A 13,176-nucleotide genomic window follows, 5' to 3' on the forward strand; every position below is an offset into this window, starting at 1 on the left:
TGAATTACTTTGTTGCTTTGAGTCTGTGAGAACTGTCTGTGATGTTCATCGCCAATGTCAACCACAACTTGTAGGATGAAGAATGTGGATCGATGGTAAAATGTTGCGACACAGGCAGGTGCAGCATTAACACCGCTGAAAGGAATTTCTTTTTGTGCTGTCTAGAAATTGCACAGGGATCCGTTTGTTGAAATCTGCAATGACCTTAGGTAAAAATTTGATGTCAACAACTGTAGCTCTTTAAACACTTTATTACCTTGTATGCCATGACAGTGGCTGTGGCCAAATCTGAAGTCTGTTGCTTGTTGATTAGGATTGTTATGACTGGTGATTGGGGCTGGTGTCACACAGCGTCTGTTTACCTTTCAGGCAGACATAACAATACATGTAGCTGTGCCATAACAGTGACCTGGCAGAGCCAAATAAGACATGAATGTTGTAGGACATGAACATTTGACCTGCCCAACTATGGTTGTATTTGGCCACAGCTGTCATTTGGTAGTGTATTGGCTCTGATTTAAGTAACCCTTCAGATCATTAGGGTGAATCAAAGTTTAGTGTTACACAAAATATAATAGATAAATAGTGTGGTGAAAGCAAAAAATCCCAAAAGTATCCAATCTTTGAATGCCTTACATTTACAATTGATCTTTTCTTAGTGAAAGTCAAATGACAAAATACAACAAAGCTTCTGTGACCTTTTTCGGGAAAAAAAATGATAGCATCATGAACTCTTCTTGTCTCCCTCCTGTCTTCCTATAAATCTATTTTTTTGCGGTCCCATACTGACGGCGTCTCAAGAACATGATGAAAAAATGCCTTCATTAAAACCATCAGAGAGCAAGAAACACAGTCAAAAGAGGGACTTCTCTATACTGTGCCCTAATCCTCTTCGTTTCTCCTTATATCCTCGAAGCATGTGTAACAGCGTGTATGTGTGTGTGTGTGTGTGTGTGTGTGTGGAAGGATGGGTACATGTAAGGCTCTTCAAAGGACCCCCCTGCATGTCAGCAGTACTGGCAATTGTCGGGGTCCTCATCAAAGGGCTGTCCTCACTCTGCCTGCCTGGAAGCTCTTCTCTGACAAGAGGCCTGGGTCATCAAAGGGGGCAGCTTAGAGGGGGTGACGGCGGGTGATAGCAGCCTAGATGAGGGCTGGGGACACCCGCTTGGAAATGGGGGACTGGTGACAGACAGACAGGCGTGAGGGCGGGCCAGGGGTTGGGGTTCAGTTCGCTGACCTTTTAAGTGCCAGCGACACGAGCTGTTTCCCTGACAAGCTCTTCCTTTGCTCTGTCAAATGAGCAACGCTCATGGCGCCTGATCTTACAAGATCTGCTGCCTGCTCTCTCAGATAATATGAACTTTCTGACATGGAGTCGAAGAGCGCTTCGTCTTGTGTTGTCATGCAGGCGAGACCTGAATACTATGTCTATGCAGAGAAAATGCCACCAATACCGTCAGTAAAACATTGGCTAATTGCCTTTCTCAGTTTGATTCATTCACAATATGACACAACAAAGTTCAAATGAGCAGTTTGTTGAACTCACCAGGTGCAATAAAACAGTAGATTTATTTAGTCTGTTAATTCTTATCTCACCACATGGTCATGGAAACTTCAGATAACTGCTAATTTACTGTTATTCCCTGAGTGTTTCTTATTTCCCTAAGTGATATACAGTACAATACACTTGTTATCACTGCTATCATTGTTTGCTATTTTATTACTTACAATGAATCCCAAAACAAAATTATGTAATGTTATATATTGACAGGGTTGTTGTGGTAAAACAGCTGTCTTGAAAATTTCTCTCTGGACATAATAGTAATATGGAAAGTCAGGATGAGCAGGTTGGTGGATAAGTAGCTTATTTCAGTTTTTTACGCTTAAGAAGATACTTATTTTTTAATGGTAGCTGAAGTAGGTGATGTCATGATCCACTTTTGGATTATTTTAAAATATGAAAGTGATTATTTTACTTGGTAATACAATTCAAAATACATGTACCACACTATATCTGCCATAACTCCCTATAGGACAGGATGTTGTACATGGTCCAGATCGTTATTTTTCTCATGTTAAAGTAACAACACTAGTAAGAACATTCTTTCTCACCAGCACAATGGTTGCCTCTAACACATAAACTAAACCAGCATATTTATATTGTTTTTATAAATAAACACTTCTTTATGTCACTGGATAGATCAGCCAAATTAAGAAGAAGAATATGTCATTAAAACTATACTTTGTTAATGATAAGTACGTAACAATTCCCATGCCGATCTGATGTACAGTATTATAGCACCTGTACTACCTTAAAAAGACAGAAATACAAAAATCTTTGATTATGGTTTTGCTCAAGGAAATTAATTTTGCTGAATAGAAAACTTTAGAAATATAAATCGGTAAGTGATTACTTTGAAGGTAAAGGAGAGAAGTTCCTTCACTTTTGACATAATATTGGATTTTAAATACTTTTCATAGCCTCATATTTTGTCTTTGTATGATTACTGTAAACTTGAAAACCAACCAAATGTGCTGTCAATTAACATAAATGATTCTCTTTCTCAAGAGGTCTTAGTCTTGTTCTTAAAATGCTATGATGAAACTCTGAAATAATCTTTTGAGTAGCTGGCCATGACTTTGATGTAAAAATGACACAATCGTTATGTGGTTGAAATGCATAATTTTGCGTTTGGAGTCAAATGTACCATTTTATTTTCACACTATGAACAAAGGAGTTTTCTTCTTTTGCTTCCACTTTACACATATCAATAATCCCAAGTCTCCACCTGTCCTTGGATGAAGAAAAACTTATGATAAGGATTATCTCCTATCATGATTTAGCTTCTAAGGTTCACACTGATGCAGAAAACATGCTCCCCAGAAATCGCTTCAAACTGGTCTCAAAATCCACATTTAGGGCTTTTCAAGGTGTGATCTATTTAATATTTTAATATCATCACGAGTGTTTGGTTAAAAAAACGAGAGAAATTCCAAGCATAAACTACTTGCAGCAGCCAGCGATGAAAAATACATATCCTCCAAGAAACCAATTTAACACCTTTATGATCGTTCAGGCGAGTGGGATCAATGCCAGGATCAATCGCTTAGCCCATTGCTTTTGTTCAAAACCACTGGCTAAGATTAATGTGATTTTCCAGCGAGAGAGAGAGGGGTAGAAAAAAAAAGAGAGTGTGGGTGAGAGAGGGAATGAAAGTGCCAGACAGGGAATGAGAGAATGAGAAAAAGACTTGGGGGAAATTGAGAAAATAAAACATAGTGATTAAGAGCATATATTCCCTCCATTTCTGGGTAAATGTAAATTAATTGGAAATGGAGCATTCAGATGCTCGCTGACAAAAGTAATGTTTATTCATAGCCCCCTGCTAAGAGTAGAGCAATTATCATGGTGTGTTGAGTCAAAACAGGCCAATGTAGTAGAATATTTCCCCCCTTTCTTGTGGTTGGGTTTTGGTCTAGTGCCACAAGCATTGTCAAGCTTCGTTCGGTACGGCGGGCTTTAACGAGAGTACACAGCTGGATCTGATTTTAATAAGTAGTTCCATTTTTGATGTGGCCTAATGAACAGATTAATGGAATCTCCTTCTGTGGAGCCTTAATGAATGTAGAGAATCATGCTATTTTTTTAAGACGAGGGGGAGAACACACACACACACAAACACACACACACACACACACACACACACACACACACACACACACACACACACACACACACACACACAAACACACACACACACACACACACACACACACACACACACACACACACACACACACACACCAACACAAGCAGACCATGAGTTTATCTGCCTCAAACGACTTGTACATAAACAATAGCTGTGCTTCTATCTTTCCGTCTCTCTCTGCTGGACAAGAATCAATGCTGTCTCAGAGTACTACAGGTGAGGTTTGAAGCTGACATCAATGCTCGTGCGTCTCTAGCAGCCATCCTTTGGTGCAGTCCTGTCTTGGCATCTGTTCGCCTTGAGCCAAACAGGCCCTGTATTCACCTGGGAACAGGCACTAATTCACCTAGAACAGCGCCTGTTGTTCTCAGAGTGTTACAAACACTTAATTATGTTGTGCTTGAATGTACTGTAGCTCATTTCCAGTTTATAGTTTGGTAATTGAATTGAAAAGAGACTCAGTGTGGGGTTCCATCGCCAGCAATAGGATTTTGTTCAACAAATTGGCCATCAATATATATAAATCATGGAGAGGATGATACTTTTTCCTGTGGAAACACATACAACCCTGCTGACCTGGGATCAAATCTTACAATCAGTCTGTTTATGTCTTTATTACCCCTCCTATTGTCATAACAAAGACCAAATTACAAGGTAGGCAAAAAAACAGGTCAACGTTGTCTCATAAAACGGCAAATGCCTCTTGAATCCCACTGCAAATCATTTGTGGCAGCCATAACTTTGAAATGCCACAAATAGAGTTACATCCATCAAAAAGAAAAACAGAGTGAGTGACACAATCCCCAGGATGTTCTAGCTATGTGACCCTCCGGCTAGGGGAGAGGTGAGCTTTGGGTGTCTATGTTCCAAACTATGTCCGGCTCTTCAATACACGCTGCAGAAGTGGATGAGAATAAAAATCATTACCCCCCCTCACTTCCCCACTTGCTCTTGTTTATCATGGCATACAGTTCATAGGGGCCTCGATCTTACGGCTGGCGGGGTGATAAGAATGCTGGGAAAATGACCAGGTGGCAGGTGGCGCTGCTAGTCGAGGGGGAGGGGGCCTGAAGAGAGGAATGATAATACTAGCGATAATATAGTGAGCAACTAGCTTCAGTAAAACAGACTTTGTCAGCCAGCAGACAAGGTTGAAGATTGAAGCTACAAGAACTTGGTATTTACTAGCTATACACCTATTGGTTACCTGCCATTTTCCCTGACAGTGCATTTGACCTTTAGGATCCAGCTCTACTGGTGCACTCACACTATGAATCAACATGATTAGCAAATGATCAGAAATCCATTATTCACAGTTTCCCGGAGCTGCCAGGGAAAAAACTGAACTTCTTTTTATCCTACAGTGTGATTTTATTTCATGAACCAATAGTTTTGAATATTATTTCAATGGCAAATGAAAGATTCAATGGCCATTAAAATCTTTCTTGTTACGCTTATAGATGATACTTGGACAATGGTTAATGTACGTCCTTCATTAGGTCGCTTGAGGTAAAACTTTGCATTTGTACCATCAAGTCTTCATGAAAGGGTACAGTTCAAAGAAGTAGTGGGTGTATTTGTTTGCATTAAAGGACGAAATACAGCCATTAAATCCATTCTCAGCATTTTACTGACTTTCATGAGGCATTCACCTAATACACACTTTTCTATTCTACTGTATTTCAAACATACTGATACAATTAGACTGACATTGTGAAGGAAACAAAGTCATTAATTCAATTTTTCTATAGTCAGTTAGCCAACATGGACCCATAACAAAAAGCAGAAACAAAACATCAGGCATTCAGAGATACATTTTGCATATCTCTGTAAAAGACAATAAGCTAGCAGACTTAACATCAGCTTGATACTACTCCATGTGATTTCTACTGTGAATGTATGTATATGTGACACTACTGTATATGTATATCACTGCATGCTTGCTCATCAACATCTCATGTCACTGGCACCTGTTTGTTGGTTGCATGTACCTCTAATCCAACATATCAGGTAGTGTAGAATGCCTGTGGGTTTATCTCCGACTGAGCACACAGAAACTCTAGACTGTTTTCATGTCCCTAAACAGCCATAGAGATGCCACGGGCCATCTGTGAGCTCAGAAAATACCACTATTGTCACAAGAAGGCCTTGTGTCTGCAGAAAAGTATTTTTCCAACTTCAATTTATTTTTCTCTTTGCAATTATGTGTTTTAGTCTGTTTCTAAATCTCACTTTAGAAACGCCTACTTGTAATATCCATTCATTTAGCAATATGTGGAGCATAGTACTGCCAGGGTTTCAACAATACATATCCACTCACGATACCGTGGAGCATGTTAAATATAATATGATGTGGATTTTCTTAGACGTCAAAGAGAAATAGGAGGCAATAGAAAGCATACAATCCTTCCTTCCACCGAAGACATTTTATTATTGTGTTACTGACAAAAAACGTCTTTTTTTGTTGTTGCTGAAGTTGAGTTATTTTTGTTAGGGCAGTGATTGTCTACAATCTCTTCTTTTCTGAAAACCATTCATCTGCGCGTGTTAATGCTTATGAACTCACTGTCTGTTGGACTGAGAGCGGAAACCGCTTTGTAAGAGTGAATGAATGCTGTATTGTGTCTGTGTCAGAAGAAATGCTAGTGGGTGTCTAAGTGTGTGTCCATGTGTGCCTGTGCCCACATCCGATCGATATTGCCGCTGCACTGAGATTGATTGGTTCCCACGGTGACTGCATTAACAGACTCAGGAGGCTGCCCTTTGACCCTGAGAACACTTGCTTTCGATTGGCCATGCTCTCCCCATCTTCACAGCTTCTCATCCTTCTACACATCCTGACATTCTTCTTCTTGTCCCAGGCTTGTGGTAAAAAGGGAAAACAAACATCAAAACCCAACCAATCATTGGACATGCCCTTTTTTCTCCTTGCCCCCCTATCCATGCTTACATCCTATACAGTATCATTTTGTCCCGAGCCCAATCGAGACGAGAGGAAACAAGATGTGGGCCTAATAAGGTCTTCCTGCTCTGCCAGGGCTGCGCCTCAACATACTAGTGAGATAAGGCCACTACAGATGCAGGAAATGCAGTAACTGGTATCAAACCAGTGTAGCAATGTGTGTGCTTAACAAATATATAACTAAATAATACAAAAATAAATAAAATAACAAAGATGCAGAAGATAAAACAGCTGTTTCAGGTACAAATAATGGATCATGACACGTAAGGTCAAGTTGTTAAGTTCCTAAGCACGCGTACACGTGTCTGCAGTGCTTAATTTGTAAAGTGGGAGGTCCCGGAGCGCAGAGCGGGGGTGGATCCGGCGACTCAAAACAGGGGCTGGAGGTAACGGAACAAAAGAAAAATGTACACTGCCTACGTAGCTTCTCTGACTAAAAAATAGAGTTTAGATTCTCGGCCCAAGCCCGAGCCCGACCCGAGCCCGACCGGACCTCGGGTCGGGCTCGCAATTTCGGGCTTGATTTTTTGGGCTGATCTAAGCTCTACTAAAAAAGCCTAAACAACGCTGTGTGTACATCAGGGCAATGTTTATTTTAATTTCAGAACATGCACTACATGGGTACGAAATGTAAAGTATCCACATTCTTAATCAGCGGAAACGATTTTTGTTTGTTTGGGATCCGACTGGCCAGCATATTTGAAAAAGTTAAGCAAACTTTGTTGTCTTTTTGACATTTTTCCCGAGTGAAACGAGGCTAACAGCAATCTCAACCAGTACAAGCGCATGTGTCACTTTAAGTGCCGATCCCGCCTCCCTCCGTCCCTTTCCCCCCTCTGTCTTACCCTGAAAATTCACCTCAAAATGCATTGAAAATGCAAACACGAGATTTTTGTGGCACTTCAATGGGGAATAAAGACTAACAAGACAGATAAAAACATTGAACACTACACAAACAGTAATTTATTTTTTTCATTTAGGCGATTAATTTGTTATAGTGACACAGGAGGTGCCGGATCCAATAACAAAGGTTCCGGATCCAATGTCGGAGGTGCCGGAACATGTTCCGGCGTGTTCCGGCTCAAATTAAGCCCTGCGCATCTGTGAAAATCCACAAAAAGCGGCACTACAAAACAAAGTATCTCTGTGGGTCTGTGTGTTGCAGCGCGAAGAACATCTTGTTTTCTCAAGGTCGCTGACGATGGCAACACACTCTCTTCTCTGTCTGATATTAGCGCAGGGATCTAAGGGTGAACCAAGCCCGCCCAAACTTTCCTATTCCGTTTTTACTTGATGCATAAGCACATGAAACACAGAAAAATCAATGAGGCAAGAGAACGGACCAGTGAGAGACCAGATATGAATGTCAATTGATATATTTTCATGCATGCAGTGTTCATTGTTATCTGGTCTGTTTACTAGATATGTACAAAATCAAACTTTCCAGGTCACGTCTGCCAGCTTTTTATTTTAATCATATAAGTTAGGGCTGCACGTTTATGGCCAAAATGATAATCACGATTATTTTGATCAATATATTGATCACGATTAATTATCACGATTATTTGTTGATTTTAACCAAAACAAATTTTATTGTCACATAGGCTAATTAAAACTGCTTTCACATCCATATTGTGCTACATTCCTCCTTTGTTGAAGGATACTATGAAGGAGTATGCCATTTCAGCTGTTGTGCGACCGCTTTCCAAACATGCGCCGTTTGCCGTGAAAAGATACAACCAACACAATTTTCTGTTCACGTTAACGCCGCATGTTAAAATCTGGTGCTAATAGGGCACCGGTGCCTGGTATCTACCAGACGAAATAGCAACGCGGATTACAGTGCCACTTAAATGTCTGCGTTGAGCTCTGATGCTCCAAAACAGACGTTAGAGGCAACAGAAACATCGCTGCATGTCACGCTAAACACAGCTAAAATACTGACAGCTAAACGGTGAGCTAAAAGACTGAAACTAGCACTGGTCACTGCTGTTGTCTGAAAAACAACACAGACGGGACAAAATGTCGCGTTTACTGGTAAACTGGTACACTTTGTGACGACTTATGATCGACTGCTATCTGTTGTGGAGTTTTCCTCACGTTACTCTGTCCTCTGTGACTGTCAACATCTAAACTAAGCTGCGCGGTGCAGGAAACAACTCTGATTGGCTCATGGAGGCATGTGTTCAGAGAGTGGTTTACGGAGCTTTGGAAAAAAAAAACTTTGATACAGAGCGTTCTATGAACGGAATGAAGCATTTTAAATATCGCTCGATCACGTGAATTTGATCGTGAAGCCAAAATCGTGATCGTAATTAAAATTTGATTAATTGTGCAGCCCTAAAATAAGTAATGGGCGAGAAGGTGCATCTCAATCTAGGTGGTACAGTGTCTACAGAAAAGTGAGTTGGGCTCAACTCATGGGTGAGGCAAAACATGAAAGATATCTCCAGAGAAAAGAGGTTATGAGAAAGAAATGTATGTACTGTTGCCTCATTTATGAAGAAAGTTAATCCATAAGTGCATGGCTTAGAGGAAAGGAGTTTTTTTCTTTTTCTTTTTGAGTGCTATTGTTTTCAGAATACCTCAAAAGTGGATTATCTACCCCCCACCACATACACAAACACTCTCATACACACGTGAAATCTCAGGGCTTAGAGCTAAGAAGCTATCAACTAATTATCAAAAACACAGAGAGGCCCTAATCAATTATTCACATGAACATTAGACCGCTAAAACACATGCAGTTCAGGGAATGGCATCTCCCAAAAGTAACCCTTCCTCCTCCTGTACTCCAACACACACACACACACACACACACACACACACGCACGCACGCAAACACAGATGCAATCATGTCAAGACCTGGATACCTACACAGAGACACGCATAGAAATGCTCGACAGTGATATCTATATCTGCATACTTGCACACACTTACATGTGCAGCCTTCCCGCCACTCCACTCTTCTCTTTGCAGACAGAGCAAATGCATGCCGTATAAATGCAAGTGAGTTGTGTGAGTAGACTGTCTACTGTGTAGAAGGTTCCTGGCTGGGAGGTGCTGATCATAGAACTCCTATTGATCCATCAACATCCCTCCCCCTACAGACTCCCCAAGCACACACAAACGCACACACACACACACACACACACACACACACACACACACACACACACACACACACACACACACACACACACACACACACACACACACACACGCACACACAGAACTTAATCTACCAGGCGATTCCTGGGCATTAAGCCCCAGCCATTGAATTTTCATGCCTTGCAATCATTATTTGAGTTAATACTGCAATTTATGACTTGGTGTTTGTGGTGTTGTGTGAAAGGTAGGTGGAGGGGATGCAATATAAGGAGGTGAGTGTGTACGTATGCAGATTTCTGTGTGTATGTTGGTTAAAAGTGGGGGTTTGCATTCACTTTCTTATATGGTGATGAGTCAGATGTGAGTGAGAGGATTTATGTGCATGCATGTACTATGTGTGTGTGTGTGTGTGTGTGTGTGTGTGTGTGTGTGTGTGTGTGTGTTTGTATTGTATTGTATTATCAATTGGCTGTGGTTGTGTCTGCGTGACTTTCAATGACAGACGGTGGGAAATGACTCCATAATCCTTGTCTGGCAGCCTGTCCTTTAGGAGGAAGCAAAGACAAGAAAGAGAGGAGACAAAGAAGAGGCTGAATGCTTCCCACTTTTCTATTATTTAGAACAGTCGAGACAGTCCTCCTTAACTCTCTCTCTCACACACACACACACACACACACACACACACACACACACACACACACACACACACACACACACACACACACACACGCATGCACGCACATGCATATACCCACAGACAGACATATATGCAATATACCTTAACGCAGCTTAGACGACCAAAGCTTATTTAAAATGCAGAGACTGAAGCAGTGATGCTTTCTGTCTGAGAGGGCGGGAGACACAGATTCCCATTAGTGTTTGACGCGCTGAATGGGTGTGCTTTTTTCAGATGGGGGGGTTGTGAGGGGGTTTAGGTGGTGGGCTTTTAGAGCAGACAGCTGTGAATCCACATCCAAATGTGGCACAGCTCCAGAGATCACTGGGATCACAGCCCTTGATGCACAAATTAAATATCTGAATTAGCTAATTGAGCATTTCCGGAGCTCCTGTGATATGTAAACAGTTGAAGTACAAGGAAGACGAGGCATCAAAACCACAACGCCGCAGAACAGATGGAGCCCTGCTTCTCCCTGAAGTGCATCTCAGGCCTCGTCTGACAGAAACTGCCATGAATGCATCTGTATTAAGAGAAAGACGTCTCTCTAAAGCACTGCTGCGGCATCATGAGGCATAGTGGTGCTGCTGCTGATTGCTGATGGGAAGTGCAGTGCAACATGTGGTGTATAAAGTATTGGCCTGAGGGAAGGTGAGACTGCGGCTTGCCACCTGAAAACCTTGTCTTTTTTGGTTTTTGTTCAGCATCTCTGGTTCATTTCTAGAAGTTTAACAGTGTTGTCAACACCCTTCTCAGCAAGTACCCTGTCAGCATATTTGGTTTATTGCTCGTCATTGTTTCAGCTTGCTTGAAAAGCCTCTTTTCATCCCTCTCTGAGTGGGCGCAATCCTAAAAGAACGCAGGACTGTAATGCCTATTATTAGTGCCATGCCTTTATTTCACATGTATGGAATCATTTATCCGTGGCTCGTGCCAGGTTTGCAGTTATGGCACTTTGGGAGAAACGGAGAAAGAGATTGACAGATTGAGAGGTGAAGAAAAGGGAATGGTGTGAGAGTAATGAAAAGTCCTGGTGCGATGTGAAAGAAATAAGGAGAGCAACAGCAAAATTAAAATCAGCAAAGAAAGGACTGCTTAAAGTAGGGATAGGGAACAGGTGTCTTTGTCCTACTTTGCCGGCGGGGCTGAAGCCATTTTCTCGACTGGGTCGTTGTTTGGCGTGCGGCCCCAATGAAATTTCTCGCTCGTCGTCACACCACCACCACCACAATGTCTAGTGTTACTCCTATGAACTGCATGCATCAGTCAGTCATCGCTGTGCAAATTCAATCACCCGCCTTCCCAGTTGAATATAAATACCCCTCTACTCTTTAAGTGTAAAACTAGAAGGCAAGCTGTCAACTCTGCTCCTCCACTGTCTTGTCTATTGTCTCCTGGACCCCCCCCCCCCGACCCCCACAAGCTTCCCCACTCCCTGTCCAGAATAGACAAGCCGTAAATAAGCATCAAAAATAGACATTGGGGGACAACTGTTGACAGGCCAGTGACGAAAGCGGCAGACACAGGCACAACCTCTAGGCAGGCTGGATTACACGCAGATAATTGAGGCCACGCAACATCGGAACATTAGAAGCTAGGGACTCTTTGTGGGTTTTTATTTTACTTACTTGAAAAGCCAGTTGAAGTGTTGTGTTTCAGACTGCAGTTTGAGACACAAAATCTTTGCCTAAAGAAGTTTACAAGCTTTGGCCTTAGCTCTAAATGTTTACTATTTAAACATGTATTACTTTATATGTTTAATACAAATATTACCTTATGTGTTTAATGGAGTCATTGTTGAAGAAATGAAAAATAAATGTTCTTCTCTTCCTCACTAAACAACGCTAAACCGCCATTAAACATGTTTACCCAACTTGAATTAGAGGGGCTGCCTTATTGAAAAGGCAGTCATATGTGACTTACAAAGTGTCTATTAATCTAGCAAAAAGTACTATACTTTTCCATTATGTGAATATATAAATATATGTCACCATCAACTGTTTCTTTGTTTCTTATTTCAAAGAGACAACCTTCGTTTAGATGCCCTTTTTGCAGCTATTTGTGCTTTGATGCTTGTCATTTAAAAAGACGAAATGCAGGCAGGCGTAAAATAGGAAGATAAATTAGCTGACAGGTTTGCATAGTATTGTGTGGTGAGTTTAGCTTAGAGGTTGAGGGTCGGCGTAAGGCTGCAGCAGCCACACCTCGGCCCCTCTGACCTCCAGGAAACCCTATAGCCGGGAGCTATTTAGAAGCAAAATGCCGGCACTTCTGTCTGTATATTTACCACTCGGCTGACAACATATCGGCACCCTCAGCCACCGAGCCTGCCCGCAGATAACAATACTTTTTATGAGGATCACCTTTGCTGCTACAAACTGTGAGCGGCACTTTTTTGGCATGCAGAGTTTCTGATGGGAGGCACTTTGGAAAGGTTCCTGCATAAACTGTAGATTTAACACGGCTCATAACTATAAGCACAGCAGAGAGGAGGAGAGGGGAGGGAGAAAGTTGCTTTGTACTTTGGTGGATTGTGTAAAGTGGTTGCACAGTGTTGAGTTGATTTGTTAGCAGCCCCCAACTAAATCAAGTCCCCATATCCACTTTGTTTACCCATTTTCTTTGTCTCTCATTCCCACTTCCTTTCTGCCTTTTTAATCTCTCTCTCTCTCTATCGCTCTCTCTCTCTCTCTCTCTCTCTCTCTCTCTCTCTC

The 13,176-nt window shown here is 41.7% G+C and overlaps 1 protein-coding gene across 1 annotated transcript in view; it reads right to left on the minus strand.

Annotated features, from left to right (window-relative positions):
- Positions 1-13,176, minus strand: part of nr5a2 (nuclear receptor subfamily 5, group A, member 2) — a 74,211-nt gene that overhangs the window by 32,194 nt on the left and 28,841 nt on the right. The gene's annotated exons all lie outside the window — the stretch shown is intronic.

Source organism: Sander lucioperca, chromosome 11, assembly GCF_008315115.2.
Source record: "Sander lucioperca isolate FBNREF2018 chromosome 11, SLUC_FBN_1.2, whole genome shotgun sequence".
NCBI lineage: Eukaryota > Metazoa > Chordata > Actinopteri > Perciformes > Percidae > Sander > Sander lucioperca.